Genomic DNA, 10,906 nt, shown 5'->3' on the forward strand with positions numbered 1-10,906 from the left:
TATCCCCCGCCCCACCCCCCACACAAAATTAGGACGTTACGGCCAAGGAAATTCAGAAACCTGGAACAGGAAGTTGGCATGTGTATGAGTCAATTTTCACATGGAATCATCAGATGGTGGAAAAACAGGAAAGAATTTTTCTGAAATCTGCTAAGCACTAAATAATAATCGCTTGAAAGGGAAAGTTGGGTCTATAAAAGTTACCAACTATCCCCACAGTTTATGTACTAAACCCAGAAGAAGAAATAACAAACTTATTTTTCATTGGATAATTCTCTAAAGAAAACTGTCTGCACCAATTGAATCGTATTCTCTTCTTTACACAACTTGACTGCCTAACCACAGAGTGGGCAAATAACCATGCAAACAAAACTCCCAACAGGTGGAGCCACAGCCTGGCATCTGGGAGAGATCTTACTGGTTACACACTTGAAAGCACATCCAAACTCAAGCACAGGGAAGCCCTTTCTTTTTATAACACAGTCAGGGGCAATTTGGTTTTCAGCTGAAACCACAATCCGCAAGAGCTGGACACATTACATCGCTGTCAAGGATTCAACAACAACAAAAGAGCAGGCGCACCCAAAGAACAGTCTGGAAAGCCCCGCCCCAGCTAGGGGCAGCGCCCTCAGCGAAGCAGCTGTGGAAGTCCTGCCCGCCCCTTGCCCGGAACATGCCCTGCCTCGGAAACGGGGCTGCTGCCGACATACTGAGCCGAGTGAGGCCACAGTGGTGAGGAGGGTGGGCCTCCAACTCGGCAGACGGGTATCTTCACTAGAAGACAGCCACATGAGGACACAGGAAGGAGGCCTTGTGAGTTCTGTTTGTGTTCGCAGCCGGGATTTCACTCTGTCGCCCAGTGGCACGATCATGGCCCACCGCGGCCTCGACTTTCTGGGCTCAGATGATCCTTCCACCCCGGCCTCCTGAGTAGCTGGGATACAGGCACACACCTTCACACCAGCTAAATTTTTGACTTTGTGGAGAACAGGGTCTCACTATGTTGTCCCAACTAGTCTCAAACTCCTGGGTTCAAGCAGTCCTCCAGCCTTGGCCTCCTAAGGTGTGGGGATTACAGGCATAAGCCACCCACCTAGCAATTCCTAGGCTGTAAGAATTGATGTTGATAAGGGAGGTGGCAGTGGCGTTCATCATGAATAAGTGCTAACTTCAATCATTTCTTCTTTGGCTGTTAAAATGGTCATGTGCAAGTCACTGCTCACTGTCTAGCGACAAATGTTCTATGAGACGTTACACACCCTCATATTTTCGGGACATGTCAACACATTCATGGACACACTCTCCAGCTAATAAATAATCCAATTATCTCTGGCCTTTGGTTCATAAAGAAAATATGTGTAACACAAATTTTGAACAAATAAGTGCATCTGCCTGATTTAAAGCCTACTAAGTACTTCAAGACAGGGTGGATTGTTAAGAACAAAACATGAGCTATTAAGCCCTTTACCATCTATATGTACATAAAACATCTAAAATAAAGACACAAAAGACAAGATAATTCCACTTTAACATTTACTTCTGAATTGTGAACACTGGTATGTAACTGCCATATCGCAGGCTTCACAAAGGAAAGGACATACTGCACAGCCTGACTTAATTCACCTTCCGATGATGACCATCTGAGGCACACACTGTAATCAAAGTCCAGTGCCACACAAATTGCAACTCATAAGTAACTAGAGCCATGTGACTGAATTTCAAAGTCCTACATTTTGTGGGATATATTCTTTGTGACGAATCAACAACCAGACACACGTTCTCTAGACTCTTAATCCCACTAAGTGGCAAACTCAGAAATACGTTTTAGTTTTGTTTTTTAAAGGCCTAATTTTTTAAATGGCAAACAAATTATTTTTAATTGCATTACTGAAAAGTCCATATAGGAGAACTCTGTCTTTTTAAGTTTTTCAAGTGAGTTTTTCTGCCAAGTGAAGAACAAATGAAGCAAAGAGAAAGCATTCTACAATCACTTCACGGAGAAAAGCCCAATTTAATTTACAAAGCCTGGATTTGTGTTGCGTTTTTCAGAAACGCATCCACTGGATTCTATCCACATAAGACTTTTCTCCATCGCAAACAAGGCTGACAAGGCAAAAAAGTAATACAAACAAGTTCCACTTGAATAAGCGAAAGCTCAAGAGATCGCCACTAGCGCCGCACCCAGGCAGCCCTCCACTCTGCTTTCCTGAGGCAGAAGCAAGGAGTCTCGATTGAATACGAAATCCCTCACAGAAAAGGCTCTCACATGTGGCTGTTCCTCTAAGACACCATCCTTTCAGGAAAGTGGCACTTTACAGTACCTGCAGAAGAAAACCCGCACCGCTTCACATTTATGTATTTATTTATTTACTGAGTTGGAGTCTCACTCCGTTGCCCAGGCTGGAGCGCAGTGGCATGCTCACTACCACCCCAGTGTCAACCTGCTGGGCTCCAGCGATTCTTCTGCCTCAGCCTGGCACGCAGCAGGAACTACAGGCGCGTGCTACCACTCCTGACTAATTTGATTTATTGTAGAAACGAGAGCTCACCAAATTGCCTGGGTTGGTCTCGAACCCGTGGGCTCAGGCGATCCACTCGCCTCAGACTCCCACAGTTCTGGGACTATAGGCTAGGCCACAGAGCCCGGCCTTCAGTAGATCTGTCTTAATGTAATGAACAAGCAAAAGTTGGACGCATGTATAAAATACATGTTACAAAGTAACCAGTAAGAGAGGCAACAATGAATTACAACCATTACTGTTCACAGTGCCCTGCCCTGAATGGCTGCTATGCGTCAGAATAATAGCTAAGAGACCATTACGCCCTCATAACTAGCAAACTTCTATCCAGATTACAAAGGTGAGACTTTCTAATTCTTAGTGGTGTTTATAATCATGCTATTCCCATACTGGCATTTTATAGTTTCACAAAAGGTGACAAGCATGCAGACGCCTTTATAGACACGTCTATCCTGTCTTCACACGCTTGTTGAATTTTGTTTTGAAAATAAGATGGACAAAGAAGACACACATACTCTTAATATATGCTCAGCAGCAAACAGCTTCGTTAATGGTCACAACTGCATAAGTACACCCCCTGAGAAAGCAGTCCCTTCCTGGAACAAAAAGATTCTGAGGTGCTCTCCACCATGAGAACACAAGAAGACCTGGTTCACCAGACACTGACCTACCCGCACATTGATTCTGGACTTCCTGGCTTCCAGAACCATGAGAAATAAATGTTCATTGTTTAACAAATAAATGATTACAAAGAAAGATTAAAGGGTCAGGACCATACCTGAAACCCATTTTCACCATCAGTCACAGGAAAGCGGTTGGAGAAAAGCCCATGGAGTCCGACATGTACAAAGTGCAACAAGGTCTCGCTGCTGTGGTTCATGTCACAGAAACAAGACCTTCGGTAATAGAGGGAAGCGCTTTCAAACTGTGATGAGATGTGCAGGAACAATCACACAGTGTTAGAGTGGCCAGCACCTGATATCAGTGGACTGCATGGGCTGGAACACTGGCGACAGGATGTGTTAGCCATGAGAACTTGGCCCTGTCGCTTAATCTCCACGAGTTACGATCATCCGTGAAATGGTGGCAGCGTTGGTGGGAGTTTTACAAGAGATCATTCACATATAACACTTAGAACAATGCCCGACACACAGTAAGTACTCAACAAATAGCCATTATTGGCCATTATTATGGGAGTAATCATGAAATTCTTTTACACCCCATGAAACTCATTCATTATCTTTTGAAAATGAACTTAAAAGGAATCAACCATAAAGATGAATCAAACATTTTCCTTTTACAAATAAGTAAGCATTCCAAACTTGCTGGCCTCTTCTGGGCTATTTTACAGACTAGGCTCTAGGAGACTACTCCATCAATATCTCTGGCTTAATCCAAGGTGATCTTGAGAGTACAGGCCACAAATACCTAGCGGAAAGTGCCTCATCAGAACTTTAAAACAGTGTACATACCCTCAAGTCAGGAGAAAAGTTGTCTGCAGAAGTGGAAATGGAATCTGATGACACAACAGAGGCGGACTTGGTGTGCGTGGAGTTCTCTGAGTGGGAAGTGGAGGCACTACGAGACACAAAAGGGCAGGAGGTTTGAAAGGTGGAGGTTTGCAGGCCGATTTCAGACATTCGATGTAGCTCAGCTGTTCATTAAAACTCCCACTGCCCCCTCCCTCCTCCCCCTAATATTCACTTTCTAAATAAACTGTATTTTCTAATATATACTTTTTAGAAACTTGCACTGCAACTGGTCCTACTTTGCCAGTTCAGTCTTAGCTGTAAGTACTGACACATTACAAACGCTATCCCTGCAGGACCAGGTGTTTTTATCCCCCAAGTTTCTGCCAGACAGACTTTCCTAGCACTCATGAAAACAGCCTGGGCTAATGCCTGCTTTTCATCCAGCCATCCATGTATTCATCCAAAACGCAAAACCACTCCACAGGCACTGTGCTCTGGAGATAAAATGGCACAGTCCTCGTGTTCGTGATGCTCACAAGTTTCTGCCAGAGATGGGCACATGCATAAAAGGCACGATGTGGTGATGACGCTGAGTGCGCACACACACACGTGCACGCGCGCACGCATACCATGACACAGACATACATACAGCTGTGGGAGAAAAGAAAAGGAAGCAGCCAACTCTGACCAGGAAGCCCAGGGAGATGTCACAGAGGAGAGGACACCTGGACGGGATCCTGAAGGACAGGAAACTGTCAGGCCCACAGACAGCTAAAGAAACTCCAAAAGCACACAAAAAACTGTGCAAAGGCACAAAAGTATCAGAGCACCGGAACATCTGAGCAACTACAACACAAGCAGCTCACCAGGGCTGGGTGTGCAGAAGGGCTGATGGAGGTGGAAAGACAGGCTGCCTTTGCACCTTGGACCTCAACAAGCAAGACTTAAATCTCCACTTCTTCCATGACACTAAGTTATCACACATCACAGTTACCTTCATCTTCTTAAATTCCTTTAGAACTTCTGGCATCACATACTGTCTTGATTTCAAGCATGTACACTTTGTCTCACAAACCAAAGAACAAGAATTATGTCTTTACGCCCTTCGTATTTTCCACAAAATCTACTTCAGGTCCGTGTGTACCGTTAACATGTATTATGCTTGAGTTAAAAACAAAAAACAAGTAACAGTAGCAATATACTGCCAACTAAATGATTACTATCACTTCCTTGTCTCAGCAGAAGAAAGTTAAAATAACAAGGCAGGAAAGTCAATGGCAGAAAAATCTCAGACACTTTGATTTGAGCCTTAAATCTCAGATTTATAAGATGTGTTTTTCTAAAGCTCCATTTCCAAAATATTAAAAGTCTTCCTTACGTTAAAATCAAATTTTTTTCATTAGATTTTTGATGAATACTTCATCTTGAGGTTGTGATAATATTTAAGAACAATGTTTAATTTTTAAATAAACTCATTCATTACAAACCTGTCTAGAACAACAACTAACTACTTATGATAAGTGAATAATACCTGTCCCAAAAGAAGTTATTCCATTTAAACAGATGAAAAATGATGTGCCAGAAAAAATGTATCACAGTATTTTTTCAAATGCAAACATCCTTTTATTTTATTTACTATTTCAAAGTTTATGTGGTTCTTTGTTTATATCCAGGACCTATAACAGACAAAAAAGTAGTCATAAGAATTATATGATCAAGTTTTATGATGCAAAGAAAGAAAAAGTGACAGGCTGAGAATGTCGTCTTCTTCTCCTTCTTCTTCTTCTTTTGTAGCCAACCTCTGATCAATTAGATGCCACCTGCACTAAAAGGACCGGGAAAATAACCTACCTGCAGGCACAGCATTTCCTACTCCCAACAGGGCCCCCGTCCTCCCTGACCCTGAGCAGGGCAGCCTGTGCCAGCCCAAGAGGAGAGGCTTGCTTTGTCTTCTTTGTGGCTGGGAGAACCCTGTGACATCACTCTGGCCAAAGAGACTGAGGGTGAAGTCTGCTAGTGGTGACGGAAACCTGTGTTTTCTCAAAGAAGGCGAGCAGAAACCGCAGGGCAGGCCTTATCTTCCCACTCCTCTTGTCTGAAACAGGAACGCAAAGGGTGGAAACACACCTTGCAAACATGCTGGCCTGCTAAGGACAGGCAGCCAGACAACAAACAAAACGAGCGCAACCAGTAACAATCTACCTCTGCAATTCTTGTTACATAAAATTAAGAGCCGAGTACGGTGGCCCATGCTGGTAGTCCCAGATGTTCAGAAGGCTGAGACAAGAGGATCACTGGAGTCCAGGAGGTCGAACTCAGTCTGGACAATACAGTGAGATCCCGTCTCAAGATATTAATTAAATCAAATTAATAAAATAAAAATAGAAATGTCTTAAATAAATAAAATAAATGAACTTTGATTTTTACAATCACATTAATAGAGCTTGCTATTCTATATGGCCAAACACCATTCTAACTGATGTTGCAGCAATTAATAAACAGCTCCTAAATCTATCTGGGGCAAGTTCAAATGTGTAATGCTACCTTATATTCATATGGTAGTTTTTTCTGACCCGGGAGGACAGAAAAAACTCTTACAGGCGATACAACATAATTTGAAATTATGTATAGTTATTACCTAGAAAAATAATATTTACAGAGAATACTGTAGTGTGTAGTACCAAGTAGCTTTTTAGAGTCAGAGTATAAAGTAAGTCTAAGAAAGAAAAAAAAAACAGATCCAGGTACCGCAACGGAGACTCTGCTGTCTCAGATGCAAAGAATCAGTCTTTCTAGAAAGCAAAGTGTGTAAAGCAGCTTCAATTAATAACTTCTCTTTCCAGATATCCATGAACATGTATAGATATCACAATCTATAATGTTACATTTGAATACGCACTGCACTAACGTCAATTTCAATATGACCAGTCTACAGAGAGCTTTAAACTCCGGGCAAGTACTGAGGAGCTGGATAGGTACAGAGGTGGGAACAGATCACAGAGTGCTGTGATTACAGCAGAAACACACACATACACAGGGACCAGCAGAAGGGCTGGCAGTCCTGGTGTCGTCGCGAAGTGAGATGGAAGGTGGCCGTCAGCACCTGGGACGCCGAGTTGTTTTCTGCCGCTGGTTTTCTCCTCCGTGTTGCTGGCTCTGTGCGCTTCTGGTCACCATGGCTACTGGTGCAACACACTCTGACACCCACTGCTTTTTTCCATTTCTCCCTTGCTCATCTTAAGTCAAGCTCTCCATGTTTCGCTTTCATGAACTATACCGCAAACAAGCTCTGTATTTCGCGCAACTCGTGTCCTCCCTTGCCTCGTGCCATTCCAAAACGGAGTGCTCCTTTACCCCAATCTGTTTACTAATGTCCGACCTGCTCTGAAAGACCCAGATAAAAGCCAGCTTCTCACGAAGTCTTGCCCAGGTCTCCCCGCTGGAACCCAACTCGCCACCTCCCACACTTTCGCAGGCTCCGTCTGTAACGGCACTCGACACTTCCCACAGGACACTGGAGGTTAGCCCACGGCCACCCTCCAGGTTATAAACTGCCAGAGAGTAGAGCCTCGTAACTGGCAAGGCGTTCGGGCCTGGGACCCAGGCTGCAGTCTGCTTCCCTCTTCAGTAACCAGCACCCCTGCGGTCCTCAGACTCCCCAGGCCCACAGACTCCCCTGCAGCCAGGCCACACATCACTGTCAACCTGAACCTCTCAAAACACCAGAACTTCCGGTCAATGCTCTGTCCCGTATGTGTATTACCGCCACCACTTTCTCTTGCTCGAGTCTTCCCTCAGCTCCTAACTCTCCTCCTAACTTTTAGGTGGACTCATCATTTCACCGTGAACAACCTCCCTGCATCTTCGACAGAATTCTCCCCACCTCTCCGTCTCAAGTGACACTCCCTCCCAGGAACCACTTCCCCGAAGCCATTAGAAGACTCTTCTTTGCCCATGGTCTGGCCCTGGCTCTGTATACCGGCTGTGGCTCTTACTCATCGGGCCACGGGAATGGCCTGCAGATCTCCTGAGCACTCCCGCCTCTGCATGCCTCTGTGCTCTTGGTGCAGCCTGGAATGGCCTGCAGATCTCCTGAGCACTCCCGCCTCTGCATGCCTCTGTGCTCTTGGTGCAGCCTGCTGTGCTCCTACCATCACGACCACCACACTCTGCCATGCCGCCACTGCCCCGTCCGACCTGCAGACATAAGTACTTCTTTCTTTACTGTACGCTAGCCATCTTTCTATCATCGTCCCTTAACATTTTATTGCATTTACTCACATGAAGCTCCTCTCCTCACATATCTTTACTATTATTTACTATTCCAAGATTCTGTCTTTACCACAGAAGATTGCTTCCAACCTCCTCACAATAAAACATGAGAATGTTCAAAAAAGAATACCTGCCACGTATACTTGTTATTATTTCTGACAACCATGACTGCACACACATTTTCCCCAAGGCACATTAGTTACATGAGTAACATGACGATGGCAAAAGCTGGGAGGCAAGACCCACAATTAGTAATCTAATATCTACAAAATAAGAAATTATAACTCTTGGAGAGTATTATGTTAGAAGTATTAGAAAAATAAATATATGGCCAGGTGCAGTGGCGCCAGCCTATAATTCCAGCACTTTGGGAGGCCGAGGCGAGAGGATTGCCTGAGTCCAGGGGGTCGAGATCTGCCTGGGCAACTTGGCAAGACCTCGTCTCTGCAATAAATCAAAAAATTAGCCAGACATGGTAGTGTGTGCCTATAATTCCAGCTACTTGGAAGGCTAAGGCGGAAGGATCACCAGAGCCAATCAGGTTGACACTGGGGTGGCCATGAGCGTGCCACTGCACTGCAGTCTGGGCAACAGAGTGAGACTCCTACTCAAAAAAAAAAAAAAAATCTTATTCCCACAATGGAAGCATGTGTCCTGGCATTGTAAACGCAGTTTAAAAATGAATATAACACAGAAAATGAACATTATCAAAAGAATTTCTCTTGAAATTTTGAAGTAAAAGAAGTCCAATTTGAAACTGGTGGCTAAAAATTATTTTCTTTCTATACAAAGAAAGCTCCACAGTTCTAAAAAGTATTTAAAAGGACAGACCAGACAGTCCCACGGGAAGCAGGCATACGATGATGTCATCAATAATAGCCTTTCTCGGAGAAGCCCTGAGTCAGCACCGCATGTTCACTCTGCCTGTTACTGTTCTCTGCATTTCCTAAAACTGTTGACTCCAACATGGCAGACACTCCAGTGGCACAAGATGATTCCCATGAAGAAACAGCTCACATCTCCCTTCCTTCCTTCCTTCCTTCCACACGGAATATGCCTCACTCTTCCCTCTCTAGCTATTTTAGTAAGCCTTGGCTGAGGAGAGCCCAAGTCAGCTCATTCCTAAATTGACTCAGGGGTGCCAGTCTCAGCTTTTGCTGATATATGCAAATTTACGGAAATAACTTTTTTCAAGCATCACATCAACAATAATTGCTTAGCATCTGTGTTCACGATGATGAAGATGCTTATACGGGTATCCAGCTGCCTCTGACTGAAACTGAATCTCAGAGTCACAGCTTTCAGTGTCAAGGATTGCCACACCCAATCCCAAGCTGGAGCTTCCCTTCCCTCCAGCTAGGCAAACCTGTCCCTGACTACTGGCCACAAGAACCAAATTCTTCTCACTTTCTGCTTTAAGTGCCATTTAACTTAGTCTCCAACTGCTCTTCCCTTCCAACCAGATGTAGTTTTGCCACCTAAAACCTCCGCTGAAGCTCCATTTTCCACAAGAAACCAGTCCTGCGTTGTTTTTACTGGCTCCTTCCAGACAATCTAGTCATTTCCAGAACGTCTGCATTTGTGTTCAGTTACAGTTAGACTGATCCACTACGCTTACGCTGATTTGCATGTATTCCTTTTAATTCTCTGAACAATTACCAAACCCTTTTCACGTGCAACACCGGGCTACGGAATGGCCCTGGCACTCGAGATCTCTGCCCATAGAGACATTAGGCTACACAGGCACACCAAGAACACCATGAGAGGTATGGGCCAGGGCAGGAGACCAACTCAAAGGAAACACAGTAATTACGATAGAGGAAGCTGAGACATGTCTTAAGCTGAGCCGTTTGAACTGCTGCTTTTATAGGTCAAGGGTCAAATGTCAACTGTGTCAAAAGGCTCAACATGATGAAACAAGAGAACAGAAGAAGTTGCACTGGGCCTTTAAGGAATGAAAATTCAAGGCTTTGCAGATCACCAGCGCAGGAAAAGGAAAACGAAGTAAAAACAAAGGGACTGAGAAGGTTCAAGGCATACTCGGTACATAATAAGCTGTCTATTCAAACTAAACAGACAAAGGGTTAAAAACGTCATCTGAGTTAGCCTAAGTTCCAGGCTCAGAAGCCTGGCCAGCCAAAGGCCAGGCACATGCAATGAGATGCCACTTCACACCCAGCATAGTGGCTTTAATCAAAGAAACATTCAGTAGCCAGTGTGGCCAAAGACACTGATCGACTGACACACACATAGCTGATGGAAATGTATGCTGGCACACCCGCTTTGGAAACAGCCTAGTAGCTCCTTAACAAGAAAAACAGAGCCACTCCACTATGCAACAACTTCATTCCTAAACATCTACCCAAGAGAAATGAAAACATATTTCCACATAAAAAAGCACAAGCGTGTACACGAATATGTACATAAGTGCCTGCAAAGGAATAATGATTCATGATTAATTATGGTTCAGACAGCCAAAAGGGGGGAAACGGCCCAGCCGTTCCCCTGCTCAAAATCCCGCAAGGCTCCTCTGTGCTTAAGGTCAAGATCAAGGCTGGGCTCGGTGGCTCAGCCTGTAATCCCAGCACTTTGGGAGGCCGAGGTGAGTGGACTGCCTGAGCCTGTGGGTTCGAGACCAGCCTG

At 44.5% G+C, this 10,906-nt stretch overlaps 1 protein-coding gene across 2 annotated transcripts in view; it reads right to left on the minus strand.

Moving 5' to 3' along the window:
- The window catches only part of MTMR2 (myotubularin related protein 2), a 67,057-nt gene that overhangs the window by 39,599 nt on the left and 16,552 nt on the right, over positions 1-10,906 (minus strand). Inside the window, exon 2 of one of the 2 annotated variants that reach the window (XM_008060138.1) lies at positions 3,992-4,097. The gene's annotated coding sequence lies outside the window, so the exon portion shown is untranslated. Of the gene's footprint in view, positions 1-3,991; positions 4,100-10,906 lie in introns of those variants that run through there. The other variant, XM_021713417.1, reaches the window with a different exon arrangement.

This window comes from Carlito syrichta, unplaced genomic scaffold (genome assembly GCF_000164805.1).
Source record: "Carlito syrichta isolate Samal-C Ts95f unplaced genomic scaffold, Tarsius_syrichta-2.0.1 Scaffold304533, whole genome shotgun sequence".
In the NCBI taxonomy this organism is placed as follows: Eukaryota; Metazoa; Chordata; class Mammalia; order Primates; family Tarsiidae; genus Carlito; species Carlito syrichta.